Source organism: Marmota flaviventris, chromosome 8, assembly GCF_047511675.1.
Source record: "Marmota flaviventris isolate mMarFla1 chromosome 8, mMarFla1.hap1, whole genome shotgun sequence".
NCBI classification, from domain to species: domain Eukaryota; kingdom Metazoa; phylum Chordata; class Mammalia; order Rodentia; family Sciuridae; genus Marmota; species Marmota flaviventris.
Genome location: NC_092505.1, coordinates 90,216,043 through 90,228,389, shown reverse-complemented (window position 1 = coordinate 90,228,389; position 12,347 = coordinate 90,216,043). Strand labels below are relative to the sequence as shown.

The following is a 12,347-nucleotide window of genomic DNA, read 5'->3' as shown; positions in this document are numbered from 1 at the left end:
TTGTCCCATGAAAAAAGGATTCTTTGAGGTCAAATAACTGAAAACAACTGTGAACTTTTTTTGGTGCAACATAGAGCACAGAAGTGTGTTAAAATTTCACAGACTTCCTTAAGCAAAGATGCCCAGTTAGTTCTATTTAGCCTAAGCTTATTTAACCACGGGTATTTATTTATGGCTCTTTAGGACACTAATACTCTTTAAAATTTCTGTTCTTTGGAATACACCATGGGAAATCACAAACTATGTTCAATGCAGAATTATATGGTAAATTGGTGGATATTACAGATTCTTCCCAGATTAGATTGGCAATTACTTTCAAAAATCTACTAAATAAAAATCACTGTTTTATATCCAGATATTTGAAAATGTGGAGATGTAGTCTGAATCTCCCTCAGTCCTACAAATTTTCAAAAAAAAAATGTAATCACTTGTAGTATATTTTGGGAGTACACTTTATAAATATTTCTTTTTTGTGAGCACTGAAAGAATTTTATCTATTAAATAAAGCATTAAACAGACAGAGAATTAGTTATGGCTTCCAAATATATCTTAATATCATCAAAATGCAATTATAGTATTAATAGAAAGTCTATTTTAAAAGTTATTAGATTTGAGATATATTTAGAGAGAAGGAAATTAGAGAAATCAATATTTATGGAAAAATAGAGATGTCATTGGCTGATAATTCTACTGAAATAATCAGATAAAATGTCTGACCTTTGAGCTAAGAAAAACAATGTGCTGTGTTTAATTTTAAAAATATGGAGTAGAAAATTGTGGCGATAAATGGTCATTTTATAAAGCTAAAAAGCATTCTTAGTAAGATCACATCTACCTATATCTTAAGCTGTACACATTTTTTCATTGACAAATGTATCTCAAAGGACAAATATGAGATAAATATATAGCAACAAGAAATGGTTCTCACAACATAGTTCATAAATGCATAAACTAAAACTTATAAACCTTGTAACCAACTTAAATACTCAGAGACCTGTTTCAATAAATCTTGTTGTAGACAAAAATCAAATAATATAAAGTTATGTCAGTCACGATTCAATATAGGAAGTGAAAAGCTCTCTAGGTATCTCAATCCAAAAAAAAGATATAACATGGGAATTATGTGCCTACAAAATTGTGGGAAAGAGCAGACGAGCCAAGGAGCCACCACTGTACCAAGCTTTGAGATTATACCACCTTGGCTGGAAACAAAGGAGGGGAAAACTGATGGAGTTTCTAGTACTTATAAAGCCACAAGCTGGTAATGTGCCACTGGGTGTGGAGCTGAGCTAGAGTAAACACATCCATCTGACTTGCTGGGGCCACCACAGCAGCATGAAGATAGTCTCTGCCTTTCCTAAATCTCATACGAACGTATTTTATTGGTGGATTCTAAATCACATCCAGAGCCCTAATAGCAAGGGACTCTGGGTTATTCAGCATTTCACTTGCCAATCCCAGGAATTTAGGAGAAAACACAGGAAACTATGGCAGTATATGCTGAGGTCAATACATAACTTCCAAGGCTTAAGTTCTTCAAGGTCATTTTCAATAAATAAGTTCAGAAATCTCATCAATGACAATTTTTCTTTAAAACAATCCATATTGACTTACTAAAAACATGTCTCAAAAGCAAATATAATCGTGTAACCATTTGTAATATGATTTTTTTTTTTAGGGAAAACCCGAAAATACACTGTTTTTGACATTCTCAATAAACACCATATACTGATTTTGATTCCAATACAAATAGTAATTGTGTTAGTTAGCTTTCCATCACTGTGATCAAAATACCTGACATGACAACTTAAAGGAGGGAAAGTTTATTTTGACTCATGGTTTGGGAAGTTTGGATGTGGTTGGCTCTGAACCTGAGATGAGGTAGAATATTATGGCACTGGGGCAGGGAGAGGAAAGCTGCTCAGCTTATGGCAGCTGTGAAGCAGAGAGAGAGGGAGATAGGGACAAGATAAAGTCCCCAAGGATATGTCCCAGTGACCTTCTTCCTCCAATTAGGTACCACTTCCCAATAATCCATTCAAATTTTTAATCCACCAAATTGAGCAATCCACTGATGAGGTTAAAGCCCTCCTGATCCAACCACTTCCCCAAATTCCCACCATCAAATACAGCTGCAGTGGAGACCAAGCCTTCAACACATGAGCTTTGGGGGATGATTCCAGATCCAAACCGTAACAGTAATCATAGCAAAAAGGTTGAAGAAAAAAAATAAATCTTTGTGTTCAACTTTTCCCTTCCAAATTTCTGTTTTAAGAAAAAGGGAGAGTGGAATCGCTTCTCGGCCTTTTGGCTAAGATCAAGTGTAGAAAAGGGGAGAGTGGAGCCTAAAACAAACCAAAACCAAAACACTGTGACTTGACTCATTCATTTATTTGTTCTTTCAACAAATGATTATTGTTAGCTTACCATATGAGGCTTCTTCAAAATGTTTGACAGTTGGGCTTCCACTAACCTGACTCCCCTTTTTACTAGAAGATAGCCAGCTCTTTGTATTTCACGGACACAATCCGTCAGTTAGGTGAAACAGTGCAACAGTTATTCCATATAGTTCATGTATACGTTAATTTACATAGTTTTAGTCAGAGGTTTAGTCTCTACTTGTACATTATTCAAAGTAAAATAATTATTTTAAAATTCTACAAGTGATGTAATAAATAGAAATTTACAAGGGAAGAAAACCTTGGAACTCAGAAATATTGGTAAAAGAAGGACATAGCAAGAAATCATCTAAATGAGCACAACAGTGTCATCCCGATGACTCAGGAGGCCAAGGTAGGAGGATTGCAAGTTCAAAGGCAGTCTCAGCAACTTAACCAAAACCCTAAGTAACTAAGTGAGATGCTGTCTAAAAATAAAAAGGTCTGAGGATGTGACTTACTGGCAGAGCACCCCGGGTTCAATCCCCATACTGCAATAATAATAATAATAATTATTATTATTATTATTATTATTATTATTTTAAATAATAAATAAAATTTTAAAAAGAAAAAGAAAATAGATCACTTAAAAGTTCTTAAAATTTTAAAAGGTGGTGGTAATATGCATTTTACTCTAGGAGCTCCTGAAAGATCTGTGTGTTTTTATTCTTCATAAAGTGATATGCATCCATTCCTTATAAAGAAGGTAATGGGGGAAGAGAAGAGAAAGGGATAGGCAATTTATTCATAGATAAAGTGACAGTGAAATGGATCAGCCCATAATAGTTCAGTTTATACATGTAGTTCTTTTACAAAATTTTCTGGTTTGAGAGATAAATTATATGGTCATTCTAACTGCTGAGAGGAGTAAAGAACTGAGATTATAAATAACATTAAATTAATGGCATATTTAATGGAACATGAAGGGAGTGAAAAATTTAAAGAGGAGAGGAATCTCAGAAATTGGGTTGGTTGCCAAAGAAAGCACTAAATGCCTACAGAATGGAATGATATAATGCAAGAGGCAAAGGTCAATTTATGGTCCTTCAGCAAATAATGTTGGATTTTAGATCCCCTCATTTTGGTTATTTACCAAATCAATTGAGATATGAATATCCCTTGTTTATCATAAATCATTAGTTTAAAAGGATATCAGTAAGAGACACAACTTCTTACAAATAAACCTAGACCCGATTTTTCTAAGATGAAGACTATCTGCAGAAAGTCATTAGTATTTACAGAGTTAGCATTCTCAAAATCACTTCTCTTTCTGATTTGCTGATACCAGATCTCCCTGCCTTCCTTCCTACCAAGATCCTGACCTCTCCATCCTCATAGCTCCTGCTCAGACAGAAGATGAGGGCCATTTTTTAAATGCTGTCAACCTGAGATATACAGAAGATGTTTACAATGTTGAGTAAATTTGAATGGAAATTAATAGCATATCATGTTAGTGAATTATTATCAATTTTCTTAAATGTGATAAGATCTTTCAGTTATATAAAATAATGTTTTAATTTCAGGAGGTACCTGATAAATGAGTTAGGGATAAAATTTCATAATACCTGAAACTTTGAAATAGTTTGGAGAAATATGTGTAAATAAAATCACTATCAGTATATCACTATCAAAATCAATAATCATTATCAAAAAAATCACTATCAATAATCACTATCAAAATCACTATAAATAGAGACAGAGGTAAGTAGATGAAAAACATGGCAAAAATTTCAATTGTTGAGTCCAGATTCTAGGTATAGGACTGTTCCCTGTACCACGTAACTGAGCTCAAAATTTTGTTATGCTTAAATGTTTTATAATTAAAAGAAAGAAAGTAAAAACAAAGGGGCTTAGAGCTTCCAAAGATAACCCAACTTTTTTAAAAATATTTTTATTTTCTTTCATTTCACAGTTTTCTGTCATGCCCTTTTTAGGTGATTTTATCCAAAAATCAATCTTAAGTACCATCTAAGCATAGTTAATTTCCCAGACTTACTTCTGGCTTACAGCTTACCTCCAAACTAGTACAGTTAAGATGATCAGTTAACTAGTCACCATTTCACTATGATGTTTGTGTGTGTGTGTGTGACACAAATTTCACAGTCTAAAAGTGAAGTTTTAATCTACACACACACACACACACACACACACACACCAAATCTATTCCCCCTTCCAGTGTTCTTCAACTGAGTATCTGACACTTCTTTAAATAGCCAAGAGCTTAAGTCAGAAATCTGGGTGGTGTTCCTGATTCTGATATCTCCCTCTTCTTCCATCCAATCCATTGATAAATTCTATCACCTTCACCTCCAATATATAATACGTGACTATGAATTTTTCTCCAGATTGTCATCACTGCCCTGTTCTAGCTACATAATTATCCTTGCCAGGACCAGGGATACCCTCTTAATCAGTATCTATACTTCCTGGTTTTCTCCTTTACATTCTCTACAGAATTTCCAAGTTAATTTTTTTTAAACATCAGTCAAGTTCTTTAAAAACTTGAACTTGAATTTAAAATAAAAAGGATTACCACCTCATTTAGAACAAAACCCACACTTTCTTACCAGTATCTTCTAGATCTGACTTGGTTTAACCCCTGGCCACCTTTTCCACTCCATCCAAACATCTCTCCTCTCTGACTCATTGTTCCCTTTGTATCAGATTCCTTTCTGTACTCATAAATGTTTAAGCCATTCTCTCCTCAGAATTTTTTTCCATGTTCTTTCATTTGTCTAGTGTGCACCTTATTTATTTTAAAAATGTTCAAGCAGCATTTACAGTGTTCCTGGGCTCTATTTAAAAGAACTTTAGGATCATTGACTCATTGATCAATTTATCTTCCTATGAGGTAAATTCTACGATGATTCTTCTTTTATCAATGAAGAAAATGAAGCATGATGAACTGGAATGACTTGAACAATTTTCTATAGCTATTAACTGAATTGTGTTCCCCTCAAAATTAATTTGGTTGAGCCCTAATCTCTGGTGTGATGGTATATGGGAATGGGACCTTTGAAAGATATATTAGTCAGAATTCTCCAGAAAAATGGAACCAATAGAAGAGACAGATGATGGATGGATGGATGGATAGATAGATAGATAGATAGATAGATAGATAGATAGATAGATTGACAGACAGATGTTATAAAATTTGGCTCACATCATTATGGAGTTAGAGAAGCTCTATTATCTGCAGTCACAGCCTGGAGACACAGGAAAAGATGGTAGTGTAGCTGGTGGTATAGAATCTGATGGCCTAAGAACCAGGAGTGCTAAAGATAAGAGAAGATTGATAATATTCCAGGTCAAACGTGCAGAGACAAAGGGGCTGCTTTTTGTTCTATTTCAATCTCTCCTGAAGTGGGTCATCTGTTTTATTCAAATGCTAATCTCTTCCTGTATCATCCTTACAGATACCCCTGAAATAACATTTAATCAGATATCAGAGCATCCTGTGCCCAGTCAAGCTGGCAGATATCTGATCACAGAAGGTCATTGGATTACAAGATGCTATTTGTGACTTAATAAGAAGAAAAAGAAGTGATTTGCTTCTTTGTCAAGGAAGGACATGGCAAGAAGGCAATCATCTGCAAGTCAGAAGAAGGACCTCCCCAGTAGGCTACCGCCTTGATCTTGGAATGCCCATTCTCCAGAACTATGAGAAGGACATGTCTATTGTTGAAGGTACAGCATTTTATTACAGCAACCCTAGCCAATTTATGCAGATCATAATTGGTTGAATTAGGTTCTGAACCGAACGTGTGGCTTCTAAGTTTATACTTTAAGCAATGGAACCATACCATGATAAGTACTGTTATGGTTTGGATGCGAGGTGTCACCCAAAAGCTCATGTGTGAGACAATGCAAGAAGGTTCAGAGGAGAAATGATTGTGTATAGCTGTCACCTAATCAGTGAATTAATCTCTGATGGGACTAACTGAATGGTGATTAGAGGCAGGTGGGGCTGGCTAAGGGGTATATATTTTGTATCTGGGGAGTAGAGTCTTTCTCTCTCTCTCTGCTTCCTGATCATCATGTAAGCTACTCCCTTCTGCCACACTCTTTCACTATAGTGTTCTGCCTCACCTTGAGCCCCGAGGAACAGAGTCAGTCTTCAATGGACTAAGACCTCTGAAACTATGAGCTATCAAATAAATTATTGCTCCTCTACAGTTGTTATGGTCAGGTCCTTTAGTCACAGCAGTGAAAACAAAAGGATAAAAAAAGGCATAATAACTTTCCTCCAACTATTTCAAAATTCATGGCTAACATCTCTATTACAAAAAAACAGATTAATACAAAAAAAAAACAAATTTATTTAATCCATTTTTTATGTGACATAAGAACCATTAGAAACAAAAACCCAAACACCCAGGGAAAACTGTATTTTATGCCGAGGTCTGAAGAATGAACAGCTGTGTAGAAATGTTAATTGGACAAAATGCCAAGTTCCCATGATAATAAACTGAGAGAGGAACCCAACAAGATCTGTCTGCTCAAATTCTTCTCAGCCTCTGTGAGGCATTCCTTCCTCTGGGTGTAGGTCAGGTTACCTGTCACAGAAAGGTCTTCAGGGAAGATGAGAGAAGTCAGAGGGTGACATTGCTAAATTTCATGACTTGCTTTATGGGAAGGAGTTCTAGTTCCTCTGACCTTCCCAGAAAAGAGAAATTCTAGTTTGTATGACCTGCTGCAGGGGATGGGGTAGGCAGAAGGAGAAAGTAGGGCAGGAGAAGACAAAAGAGACCTTCTGTCTGCAGCCCTTTCAGTCCCCTTCAGTTCAAAGTACTCAGCAAGCCAAGCCACCCGACTTTGGGGTAGCATGTCCCAAACCCCAGCACCACCTCAGATTCTATTCTTCTCCAAGCCAGTATATCTTTTTTCTATTTGTTCTTTTTTGTTATATACAAATGTATTTATATATGATATGTAGTTTGATATATCATACATACATGGAGTATAACTTCCCTATCTCAGTTGTACATGATGTGGAGTTACACTGGTCGTGTATTCATATGTGAACACAGGAAAGTTATGTCCAAATCATTCTACTGTCTTTCTCATTTCCATTCCCCCTCCATTCCCCCCACTACCCCTGTCCAGTCCGATGAACCTCCACTCCCCATCCCCCATTGTGATTCAGCACCCACCTATCAAAGAGAACATTCAGCCTTTGGTTTGGGGAAGATTCAGGCCATTTTATCTTAACCTAAACATTACTTCTTTACACAAGATCATCTCAGAGTTCCTATCTTACTTTATCACAAGATTTCCATATTTTTTTTCACTGCACTTTTCTCAAAGTATATATGTATACTTTCATTGTTCTTGTTGTGTACCATTTTGCTTGCCTGCTGCGTAACAGGCAATCCTAGGTAATGGGCATACTATAGAGGGTAATACATACCTTTTCCTTTCTCACTAAGAGTTTATAGTCCTAGAGTAACCTTCTTTTTTTCAATTTAATTTAAATATAAGCTCCAGTAGGAAATGAACACAAGATGAAGAGTTAAGATAAAGTTAGGATAAAGCAGGAGATAAACATGAAGATAAGGCAAGAATCTAGAATTCTTGGTCGAGGTCAGGTCATGGTAATCTGAAAAGACAGGAGTAGGAGAGGCATGGAACATTGCTAATAAAGTATATTTGACAAGAATTCCTCCCTCCCTTAAAAAGGATCTCTACAAGTCAGGCAGGCCCTGAGGCTGACCTCAAATAGGAACAGCATGATCTGACTGCTAAAAAAGATGGATGCCCCCAGAAGCAGAAAGAACCATGGTGGAAATTGAAATCTTGCCTTCATCTTTCAAAGGCATGACAGCAGAGTTCTGCAATACATAGAGCCACCAGTTACTGCCCTGATTTAAGCATCCCAGACAGATGGAATTCCTCTCTCTGGATGTTTGCTAACACACTGACTAGTAATCAAACATACCCAATTCATGATGGGGGTCTGTCATCTCTAAAAGGGCAAGAACTCAATTAAGTGCAGCTCTAACATACAGTCCTAAGATTGGCACCTCACTTCCCTGAAGTGTAAGCCTCTTAGTAGATGAAAAGATGAGAAAGCACTTAGCTTTCAACTTGAGCAAGTAGCTTACTATGTCCCAGGACCTCAAACCCTGGTGAATATCTCCTACGTAGTGAAGCACTAAAGATGCAGAAATAAACAAAATAAGATGTGATTCTGCTCTAATAAATCTTAAATCCTAATGAGACATTTAGGAAGCATGTAAAATAAAATTGACTCATTAATTAATTAATAACTCATTATTTTCTACAGCTGGGGTATAGCTCAGTAGTGTAGTGCTTGCCTAGCATGCATGGGACCCATTTGGATGTCAAGCACACACACAAAAAGAATCTAATAATGATAGGTAGCATGAAGAAAATAAAACCCTGTTATATGGTAGAGTGACTAAGTGTCGACTATGTGTTATGGAGACTGCTAATATTACAAAAGAATCCACCTTTCTTTCTGTAGGAGCAGAATTGTATTAGGCACATGTCCAAACAGCTAAATTATATTTTCCAGTCTCTCTTGCATAAATAGTGGCCAAGTGACTATATCCTCACGGATGAAATAGGAAAGAAAATGATGTGCACCACTTTTGATTCTGGGGCTTAATATAGCAAGCATGCGATAAGATAAAAATAAAGTAAAAATAAGAGATACTGAGAGTTTCTCCTCTACTCTCTCCATTCCCTCCCCATTGCATAGAAATGATGTAGTATCAATTCAGTGTTAATTATTCAGATGATGACAATACTCTGGGGTAAAACAACCATAAAATAAGAGGGTCCTGAAACCACAAATGATTTCATGGAGAAGAATTTTCCAAAAAGTTGGACTAATTACACTAATACTATCATGTGAAAAAATAAATATCCTTTTTAAAGTAGGAGTTCAGCCTCCTCCCAAGTAGGCAATGGGAGGTTGAGGCAGAAGTGATAAGTAGGATGGGATTTAGGAGATGAGGTCTGAATGATGAGATGGAGTTAGCTACATGACTATGTAGGAGTGGAGCACAAAAATATTATAAGCATGTCAGAGAAATCCTGGCAAATTCCTATCCAGGACCTTGGTAAGACTCAGCTTCTACATTAACACCAGAAACACAGGTACTGGTAAGCCTTTACAGAGGGCTGCAACCTTGATAGTGAAGATCTGAGAAAGGGTGAAAATGAAGAGAACAAATCAAGGCCAAGCACAGGATGTTGGTCTAAGACAAGAACCAAAATCTGGTGATGATACAGTTTCCTAAGGGAAGCATTCAGCTCCCACAAGTCAAAGGGTCAAAAGAAAACGAATAGCAGAGATTTGGACAAACAGAAGTAACAGGACACATGGCAGGCTGCTGACCAGACATTGAGTAATAATGTCTGCAGAAATTATGCAGAAATTTTTAGAAATTTAGTCATTGAGCATAATTTTTTTTTCTATTTTCTTTTTAATCAAGTCACTGTATCTGTGTGTATGTGACAGTGTCTGCCAGAATGATATACATGGACCTTCTGTGCCACCGAATAATTGTTATTTCTGTATTTTTGCTTGTACACTGTTGAGAATTGTTTCTTTGTTTTGTCATGCCAGTGACATCTATTGACCTACACAAAGTAATCTGTATGCACCCAAGATTTCAAGCAGATACACAAACACACATGCAGAAGTAGCATTTTACAACCAAGAGAAAATATTGGCTTCTGATGATTTTTTTTAAACTACCTTAAGATACACTGGAGAATAATTTCCTGAAAGATGCTAAAACTGTTAAGAATGGTGAGTGGAGGTAGGAATGCAATGAATTATGAGAAACATGAAGAGCCAAGAATTCCAGGGGAGTAGATAATGCAGAATAAACAGACAGGAAGCCATATCAGGGACAGCAGAAGTTGCAAAAGTTTATACTGAAGTCTAACGTTACATTTCTCATTAGGGACTCAGTCTAGGGTGATTAATACAGAGCCCTCAGGCAGAAAGCAGCAGAGTATCTAGGCAGGAATGTAGAACAGAGACCTTGCCAAATAAGCCCATTTCTTCTTAGTCTGTCTTCAATGAAATTGGAAGAAAAATATTTAATGACAGCCCCATTTTCTAAAAGCCAACGGTCTTAATGTTCCCCATTCTGTCAAGTAAGACTCCTAAGCATTCTTGTTCAGTTGCTTCTTCTCATCTATCAAAATGAAGGAAAGAAAAAAAATTTCCCCTAGGGAGTCCGAATTTGACAAGTGCTAAGAGATCTAATTTGAGGCAGTGCTGCGGTGGGTGTTGATCTGCCATCAGTGAGTCTCCAGGTCTAGGGGGCTTAATGGTCTGATCCTTCCCTTCAGTCCATCAGGAGGATGCAGAGGAGGAAGGAGGTTGGGCTGCTCTGCTCTCTCCATGGAGTAAAAGGCGAAAAGTGTCTTCAGAGCTGGGGACAAGCACCTTCCTGGCTACTGAGTTAGCAGTCATCTCGCTCCTCTAATGAAAACCCTTGGAAGCTTCCCTTCGCCCTCAGGACTTAGCGGTTTACAAACCCTCCATCCCTACTTTTCTCTCCTGGTTACATCTTTCAGCGTTCTCACTTGTATTGAATTCTGGTCCCACAGATTCTCGAAACACAGAGTTGTGTCTCTTTTGCTTATATCTTGTGGGCCCTTCTCTTGTCCCAGTGAATTTTCCTACTTTTCCGTGTCTTCACTTTTCAGCCTAAACCCCACTTACTCTGGGAAGCAGGCTTTGGCACTGCCCAATCTGAGGGTTGCCCCTGCATGCATCCAGGCAATCCATTACCCTGTGTGACTCCCCGGCCTCCTCTCAGCATCCATGGAAGCAGGTTTGTCACTCCGCCATTGTACGATCAGCCTCCAGCTCCACGTGTGCTGTATCTCAGGCAGCCAATGGATGTCTGTTCAGAGAATATGTTGAGTTGGGGGAGAAAAGGTCAATAAAGGTTGTTTTTTTTTTTAATGAGGAAGAAATAAACTAAATAATTTCAAATCATTTCTAAATTTCTTGATTTGTCCAGATAGTGTGACCCCTAATTGGTTTCTCTTTCTTTCTTAGTTTGACAAAGCAACCCTTTAGCCCCTGAAAAACAAAAGTTAGAATTCATTACTTTTATACCTTTGGTGAAAAAAGTCATTTGATGTAGCTGAAGGAGAAATATTAAGACAAAAATTGTGTGCGAGATTGTTTCTGGACAAATCATGAGAACATTACAAAATATCTTTATATAATTCTGTAAAAGAAGAAGAAAAACCAGGAATTTTTGGAAGGTCTTTTGATTCATAAAGTGTCAACTCTGTTTTTAATTTAATACCAGTGATTTGGCTGACAAAAAACTGCAAGATTAAGATGAACTATGTCCAGCTTATTTCCTTTCAAGTAAACTTTGCTCAATTGACCTATAAATAAAAATTTTATTCCATCCTTGGAAAAGCTGATAAAAGGCCTCCAGACAAGGAACCACTAGGATTCCATCTCACATGCTTCCTCAGAAAATTTCTGCAGCATATTCAGATTCTTTCACATATAGTAGAATGATTCACTTTTTAAAAGAAAGAAACAGGCAAAAATGAGAAAGCTGCTTATAAGTCTCAACATACTGGAGATATGCTGTTTTAGAGTCTCCTCCCTACGTTACACAGCAGGCTGGTTGTCACAGTTCTCCTACTTCCATTCAATAAGTCTGAGGCGCCTTCTCTGCACACTGAGGATCCCGACAGCAAGGTATCTTCCTATCCTCAAAATATTAAAAGAGAGCATCACACACATTTTTAGAAACAATCATAGTAAATGGTGAGTGCCAGAAGAGTATGTGGCTTTAACATTATCTGCATATGCAGAATTTGGCTTTGCAATATTTTGCCAACATTAATATGTACATATTTTCCCTTCCCACTGAGACACAGAGTTCCAAG

At 37.0% G+C, this 12,347-nt stretch overlaps 1 non-coding gene across 1 annotated transcript; it reads left to right on the top strand.

The window, feature by feature from the left end:
• The first annotated feature begins 2,291 nt into the window (after positions 1-2,291).
• On the top strand, positions 2,292-2,486 carry LOC114098125 (U2 spliceosomal RNA). The gene has a single exon (XR_003583687.2). It is a non-coding gene; the product is annotated as a U2 spliceosomal RNA (small nuclear RNA).
• The last annotated feature ends 9,861 nt before the right edge of the window (positions 2,487-12,347 follow it).